Source organism: Marmota monax, unplaced genomic scaffold (genome assembly GCF_021218885.2).
Source record: "Marmota monax isolate L192 unplaced genomic scaffold, Marmota_monax_Labrador192_F-V1.1 WCK01_AAM20220418_F8-fsc02113, whole genome shotgun sequence".
Lineage (NCBI taxonomy): Eukaryota > Metazoa > Chordata > Mammalia > Rodentia > Sciuridae > Marmota > Marmota monax.
The window spans coordinates 13,317-22,089 of NW_026693963.1; the positions used below are offsets into that span (position 1 = coordinate 13,317).

Here is an 8,773-nt window from a genome sequence, read left to right on the forward strand (position 1 = left end):
TTCTTTAGGAGTATACAGAAAACTAAATATTCTAACAAGGAATAACTTCTAAATCACAGACATTTAGGATCCATGTTCTCTGAACCACCAGAAATAGGAACAAAAAAATTGAAGGGGATATCTTAGAATTGTATCAGAGGTGAACAGGTATCATCACTACCACCATGCCCCGAATTTAGAGTTAAAGATGAGGTGAGGTGGACATTTTCTAAAAGTTCGAAATCCAAACCAGGAATACTCAGTATTAAAACTCCCCACGTTAGCATGCAATTGTCCAAGCTCCAGATTTCAGGCAGCTACCAGCAGACTAAGTCTCTGGCATTCAATAGGTCCACATAGCCACATTTCCTTGTAGGACAATCTCCAACTTGCACCACTGTTGATCTGACTTTCATGGCCATAGATTCCACATAATTCGGAATAGCCTGCCAGCCTCCCAGGCTTCAGGAATGCCGCATCAGCTCTTGGGGTTCCAGTGTGCCCTAGCATGGTTTCTGCCTACAAGGCCCTAGCAGAGCCAAGCCAACCACAGCTACCCTGCAAACACAATGAACATGAATGCTGCCCTGAGTCTTTCTCAGACAAAAACAAACTTAGAAAACTGCGATAAGTCCCTATGTCTTTAAGTGCAAACACTGATGCATTGCCACAAACATCAAGACAATCAAGGAAACGTGTAATCACCAACAGGCAAAAGGAGGAGTTAGTGATTGACCAAAAATAAATGAAGACCCAATGAACTTAACAGACACATATAGAACATAAAGTCTAGCAGTTGAAGAATGCATATTCTTCCCAATTGCACGTGGAGCATTCCTCAACATCGATCAGATATTAGGACACAAAAAAGTCTAAACAAATTTGTGAAGATTGAAATAATATCAGGTATCACCTCTCATACCTTGGTGTAAATCTAAGCATCTGTTATAGAAATAACTGCAAAAATTTCACAAATATATGGAAATGTTTAAAATCTATTCAGAATGTGTGTGTGTAGATGAAATATTGTCTGTGCTTTTTAAAGATGTGTTTGGTGTCTCAACAAGTTCTGACAAATCCATCAGAAGTCAAAACTATCACTAGTCAAAAATAGATTTAGTAATATCCTGATAAACCCATCAAAATAAAAAATCATAAAATTATAAGTACACAGTCTTCTCAATTTTTGATGAATTTTTATGAATATGATTTTGTGCTTATAAAATTAATATATGGGAAGTTTCTAAATGTTAGATAATTTTTCAAACTACAAAATACATGTTTTCAATTTCACTTTCAGGTTTTTAGTATGTTTTGTATGTTTTCAGTTGTGCATTTTGACCATTTTGAAGAGAAAACTTATATTGTTTAACAGTTATTCCTAATTTCTTACCTCGTTCCTGAAGTAATATTAATCTACTGTTCATCTGCATGTATTTGCTTATTCTGTACATTTCATATAAACATATTATTAAATGTGTGGTCCTTTAAAGCTAATATCTTTAATCAAAGTAGTGTCTTGATGGCCATCCATTTTGGGACATTTTCTTTCTTTCTTTCTTTCTTTCTTTCTTTCTTTCTTTCTTTCTTTCTTTCTTTCTTTCTTTCTTTCTTTCTTTCTTTCTTTCTTTCTCTTTCTCTCTTTCTTTCTTTTTCCAACAAGTGAGTTACTCATTTTAAGTAAGGGCTGCTGATGAACATTCTTTGATGCTGCTGAAATATTGTAATTTAATCTGCTCCAACCTAAAGATATAAGAAAACCCAACAACCCAGCAAAGAATAGAACAATTTATTAGATGATGAGATGGTCAGCTGGCCTTCTCTAAGCTTCATTCACTTTTATATTGTCATTTTAATCTTTCTTTCTTTCTTTTTTTCCAGGTATTTATCTTAAATACCAGAGTACTTGTTCACGTGGCTTTGTTGTCTGTTTATTTAAATCAGACACAAAATAATTCCATTCATTTTTTTTTCTGTCAACATGCAGTATTTTTTGCCAGAGCCATTATCTCTTTATGGTGAATTAAATTATTATGAACCAGAAAATAATTGGGTCATATTCTCCTTGGGGCATCTCCTTTGGGCTCTATCAACAGTCAAGTAAGTGGATATAAACAATACAAATGAACCATGTGTATAACATAGGTAGACCAGAATTTACTGTTCCACAGGTAAGTGAGATTTTTAACAAAACTTGCAGAATGTTTAGGGGGAACTGAAAATCAGGATGTAGTTTTGGCACTAAATACTTTAGCTCTTAAACATCCAATATGAACCCTTTAATTCTTGCTTATTCTATAGAGGGATAAAATGCATTTCTAAATATCTGATTTATCTCAATTTCTCATAAGTATTGGTTTACAAAAAATTATAAATATTGATACTTTAAAAAAAAACAAAAAATTATAAATATTGATACTTTTCTTATTTAATTAACATGAAGTTAGATTAAGCCCACTATATTGTACCAAATGAAATTATTCGATTTTTTCCAAGGACTTTTATTATCAACAGATGACACAATGTACAAAATTAATTTTTTTCAAGAATGATCTACAGACTTAAAGAAAGGAGACAGACAGTAAAACCATAATCCAAATATTATACCTACGGCTGGCGGATAAAGCTCAGTGATAGAATGCTTGCTTGGTATGTGCAAGGACCTGGAGTCAACCATAGAACTTTCAATCTCAACTCCATAAAAAAAATTACATTTTTTAAAAAATTTAATGCCATTAAAATTATTAGAGTGCATAATAGTAATTGCAGAAAAATTTTACACGTAGCTAAAAATTCAAATATTTGACTCACTCTGGTCATACATGCTTTTCTATAATTTTGTTATAATTCTCATTATGTTTCCTAATATTCATAATTTTTAAATAAGTATATCTATAATCATCTGATACGGTCATCTTAAATGTGAAGCCAGGCCAGGCGCAGTGGCACATGTCTGTAATCCCAGGAGTTTAGGAGGATAAAACAGGAGAATCACAAGTTTGATGCCAGCCTCAGCAAATAATGCAGCCCTGTCTCAAAATGAAAAAAATTTTTAAAAGGCTGGGAATATGACTCAATGGGTAAATGCCCCTGGGTTCAAACTCTGGTACAAAAACAAAATATGTACACAAAACTGTATAAAGTAAATTCATTTACACTTTTAAATATTCTTCCTGCTTGTACTATAAGGTGCTTGTTGGTTATTCAGATATTTTGCTGCTTTAAAGAGGGACAAAACTGGAGAAAAACTAACATTACACATGGGTTTAATTCAGGAAGCTGGTTTATCCATATGTGCTTTCAGATTGCATGTCCCAGGTTACTTACCTTGCATCAGATGTGACTGAACTGGTGACAGGAATTGTGTCGACCCTGGATTTTCTTGTAACATTTAATCATGTCACAACATGGATAGATTTCATCATGTTCATCAAAGTGTTACTTCATTTCTTTTACTCCGTCTATACCTCATCTACATAAACACAGGTTGGTCAAGAAATCAAAACTCAGACTGCAGAGCCCTCAGTGGATCACAAAACCCAGAAACTCACACACAAAGAAACAAATATACATCAATATTAAAAAAAAAACTTGTCTGTCTATACACTCAGATAGGTGATAGTTTTATTATGTTTCATTATTTTAAAATAATAATGACCACACTCAAATTAAATTTGCTTTACTCCCATCTCTCTTATTCACATCATGGCTATACCACTTGAAGGAATGTTGACATACTACTTCATAGTTTTCTAAATTTTTGTAATGAAATAAATTTTCTGTTGTGTGATAGGAGACAAATTTATACATAACATATGTACACACAGAAATATATATATATATATATATATATATATATATATAATATGTAATTAGCTAAGGAGATTGTACTAATTTTACAAGTATTTACAATGCATCTATTTACTTTTTAATATATATATATATATATATATATATATATATATATATATATATATATATTATATGTTGCTGAGAATTGAACCCATTGCCCCACATGTACTAGGGAATCGCTCTACCACTAAGCCACAACCCCAGCCCCTTACTTATTAAATTAAAGCATACTCCTACTTTTTATTGATTCTTTTAGTTGTATAAAATATTAGGATACATTTTGACATAATCAAAAAAGCATGGAATATAATTTGCTCTAATACATTCCCCAGCAATTGCTCCCTTTCTTTCCTTTGATCCCCTCACTTTTACAGTATTGATTTCATATATATATATATATATATATATATATATATATATATATATATATATATATACAAAATTTTGGATACATTAATTTCACTCTTCTTTCATTTTCCCAGTCCTCTTTTTTTCCCAAAAAAATTATAAGAAAATATAAGTAACTTTTATATACTTATTATTCCATCTTAGATTTACTTTTGACACATAAACTAATTTATGAAATTGAAATTGTTTGTGTTATCCTCCTGCTTCTGGTTAATTTGTTACCCTGAATCTGTAAAATTACCTCCTTCACCCAGAGAATACCTTTTCAATAATTAACCATTCATATGCAAACTGTCATTGGTTATCCATATATTTCTGAACTAAGTAATGGATTAAAGGGTTTTTGCACATGATCTAATAACACTGGCTGAATGTGGTGGTGCATGACTGTAATCCCCATGATTTGTGCATCTGGAGCTATAGGATCATAGGTTCAAGGTCAGCCTGGGCAACTTAGTGAAAACCTCAAAATAAGAATAAATAAATAAAATAGGGTGGAGGATGCAGCTCAGTGGTAAAGTGTTCATGGCTTCAATTCCTAGTACCATAAATAAATAAATAAGTAGATAGATAGGTAATTCTATATAAGATAATATTAATTATCATGTTCTGTATATACAAATTTCTTTTTTTCCTTTTCACTCAGATGAATATTTCAGACTCATCTATATTAACTCATTAACCTCCATATTATCTCTAATTTTGTTTATATATCTATATATGTATATGTGTATAAATATATATATATATATATATATATATATATATACATATATAATGATATATAATGTATATACATGTACATATATAAATCTATCAAACATTGATAAATAATTTCCATAAGTGGCAGTGATTTTAATATGCATACCAATGGGGTGGGGATATTTGCTCTGCTTCATGCCCTCACCATCACTTTGTAGTCAGCATTTTTTCAATTTTTGTTATTTTTTTATGAAATCATAAGACTTTTATATGTGATATCATTTTGAGTCATGAAAATTCTCTTTTATATCTCTTTTACACATACATATACATGCATGACTTGCTCATCAAAGTTGGTTTTACTTTTTGTAACTGTCTGTAGCATCACTTTGTCCACTTTTTATGGATTTTTAGTACATTATGTATTTATTAACTCAAGCAGTGCATGGTTGTATCTACTTTCTACTGGGTGTGGCTTATGCTTTCACATTATTGATAATCATCTTATTATATACACTTTTAAAATCTTAAATTATAAAATGCTTTAAATATCTCTTTCACAGTCTTCATTTGCATAAGTTGATATACATGATTAAAAGTATCAGTGGGAGAGTTTTCCAAAAAGGGAAAAATAAGCATAGACATATTATGATGGGAACATATTGTGGCAAGACATGCTCTGTATTTGTAGTTTGGGTATGTTACTTAAATTTATGAATGTCCTTTAAAGTAAATATTCTTTGATTATATTCCATGCTCCAAGGTTATAGTCTGACTGGAATTAAAGAATACAAGCACCCTTTCAGGATGAGAATGGTTTTCAATAAGATTATAATTTAAATCAGTGAAAAGTTAATGTATAAGGAAAGAGGGAAGGACAGAGGGTGGGAGGGAGTGGGAAGGAAGGAAGGAAGGAAGGAAGGAAGGAAGGAAGGAAGGAAGAGTTAAAATTAAAAAAAATAAAGTTCACTTGTATAGCTGTAAAGGGATCAGGCAATAAGCAATACTTGAGAAAGAAATATGAATGTTACATGCTGTTATGTAAATTTCATGTTACATCTTCCCCCTCAAAACATTAGTTTAATTCAGACAATCCCAATAAAACCTAGTGAAGATAGAACAATTTCAAAAATTAGCTCATAAAATAAAATACAGACATCTGTTACTCTGTGAAAGCAATGCAACTCAGTATATTTTATATTTTAAGTTAGTTTAATGATTAAATTTTATTAACATATTCCTTCATTATTTGTCCCATTGATGTACAATAAAGAGGGCTTGAATTCTACTGAAGAATAGTAAGTCTTTTCACATTTCTAAATGTTCAGAAATTCTTACCACTCTATCCATGTGGACTGTCTTCTTCTATACTATCTCATGTATTTCATTTTATAAAAATGATTTTTTAACTGCTCACTTGAAGTGTTAGTGTAATTTAATGTAACGATGCTAATAGAACTAGTTAATAAATCAACTAGTATGCATAATCATTATGCAACAAAAAAATGTTAAAAAATATAATTTCTTTTGACTCAAAATATTGTTCATTATTTTCATAGCAACATGAACTATGACCTTCTGAATCTTCATGTATGTTTTATGACATGAAACCACGAAGAATGACACTGAAGTTAATGCATTTGTACTCAAGGGATTCACAGACAGCAATGACCTGCAAATGATTCTCTTTTTCCTGTTTCTAGCAGTTTACCTCTTTACTCTCCTAGGAAATTTAGGACTGATTGGATTGGTCATCTTGGATTCCCGGCTCCACAATCCCATATACTATTTTCTGAGTGTGTTGTCTTCTGTGGATGCCTGCTATTCTACATATATTACCCCTAATATGTTAGCAAATTTTATATCAAAAAGTAAAATAATTTCATATTATGGATGTGCAACACAATCATTTCTTGCTGTTACTTTTGGAACCACAGAATGCTTTCTCTTAGCTGCAATGGCTTATGATTGCTATGTGGCCATCTACAACCCACTTCTGTATTCAGTGAGCATGTCACCCAGGGTCTATGTGCCACTCATCATTGCTTCCTATGTTGGTGGAATTCTTCATGCCATTTTACACACAGTGGCCACTTTCAGCCTTTCCTTCTGTGGATCCAATGTAATCAGACACATATTCCGTGACATCCCTCCTCTACTTGTCATTTCTTGTTCTGACACTCACATAAATGAGCTTCTGCTATTCCTCTTGTGAGCTCCATTGAGATAGTCACCATCCTGATTGTCCTGATCTCATATGGCTTCATCCTGTTGGCCATTCTGAAGATGCATTCTGCTGAAGGGAGGAGGAAAGTGTTCTCTACCTGTGGCTCCCACTTGACTGGAGTATCCATTTATCATGGGACCATCCTCTTCATGTATGTGAGACCAATTTCCAGCTATGCTCTGGAACATGACATGATAGTGTCAATATTTTACACCATCGTGATTCCCATGCTGAATCCCATCATCTATAGTTTGAGAAACAAAGACGTAAAAGAGGCAATGAAAAGACTTTTGGGGGAAAATGTGTGTATGGATAAAATCAAATTTTCACACTAAACACTAAAATGTTTTCTTTTAGCTTATTAATTATTTTCATTTATTGAACTCTCTTTTAAATTTACCTCTGAAGATTTAAAACCATTATGGAGGTAAAATAATGATTTTTAATTTTTCTGAAACATGTTAACTCATTGATTTTAAATTTTTTAATTTATTATCATTATTTAACTACATATTTGTATTATGTTTTATTGTTTCATTGAACAGTTTAAAATAATATCATGTTAAATCGTCTTCTCAATTTGTGTACAGGTATGAAAATATCATCTACTTGTTTATGAATTCATATGCATACACACTCACATACATGTATGCATGCATATATACATATATGCTGGTACAGATTTATTAGTTTTCTAGGGCTGCCATAACAATATACCACAGAATGAGTGGCTTTTACAACAGAAATTTATTTTTTCATGGTTCTTGGAAGTATTGTTCAAAAATAAGTTGTTGGCAGATTGATTTCTTTTGCAACTTCTCTCTGTAGTTTGTGGATGACCACCTTGTCCCTCTGTCTTCATGTGGTCTTCCTTCTCTATGTCTGTGCCCCAAACTCTCATTTTTACAATGACACCAGGTATGTTTGATTAAGTTCCACCCAAAACTTCTCTTTTTACTAATTATCCCTTTGAAGTAAATATAACACTTTCTGCAACATTTCAATTTCAATATAATAAATTATATATAATATTTAATTAATATATAATATATAAATATTTAGTATACAATGTTATAATTAATAATTATAATTAATAGACAATATAATTATAATATTATATATGCTTAATTATACATATTAAATATATAAGATTATAATTTAAACCAGTAAAAAATAAATGTAGAAGGAAAGAGGGAAGGGCAGAGGGTGGGAGGAAGTGGGAAGGGAGAAAGGAAGGAAGGAACAAAGGAAGAAAGGATGGAAGGAAGGAAGGAGAAAATGGTAGAAATTGAGGGAGAGGTGATGAGGAGACATTTCGTTTGATTACTTCAAAGGTGTAATATATATAATATAATTAATAATTATAATTAATAATAATTAATATATGATATATATGATATTTGTGCATATATGTGCATGCACATGTATATACCCTCATAGAGAGCTATGTGTATGTGTAATCTTTACTTTAAAACATATCCATAGATGTCATATCCATAGATATCAAACTGCATGGGATCCCATACTTGCAAGTATGTGTCACTTTATATCTCACTATCTTGATCATATATCACCTGATCAATGGCAAACCTACAGATAACCTAA

At 31.5% G+C, this 8,773-nt stretch overlaps 1 pseudogene; it reads left to right on the forward strand.

The window, feature by feature from the left end:
* Positions 1 to 2,102: 2,102 nt before the first annotated feature.
* On the forward strand, positions 2,103 to 7,503 carry LOC124106370 (olfactory receptor 5T7-like; annotated as a pseudogene).
* The last annotated feature ends 1,270 nt before the right edge of the window (positions 7,504 to 8,773 follow it).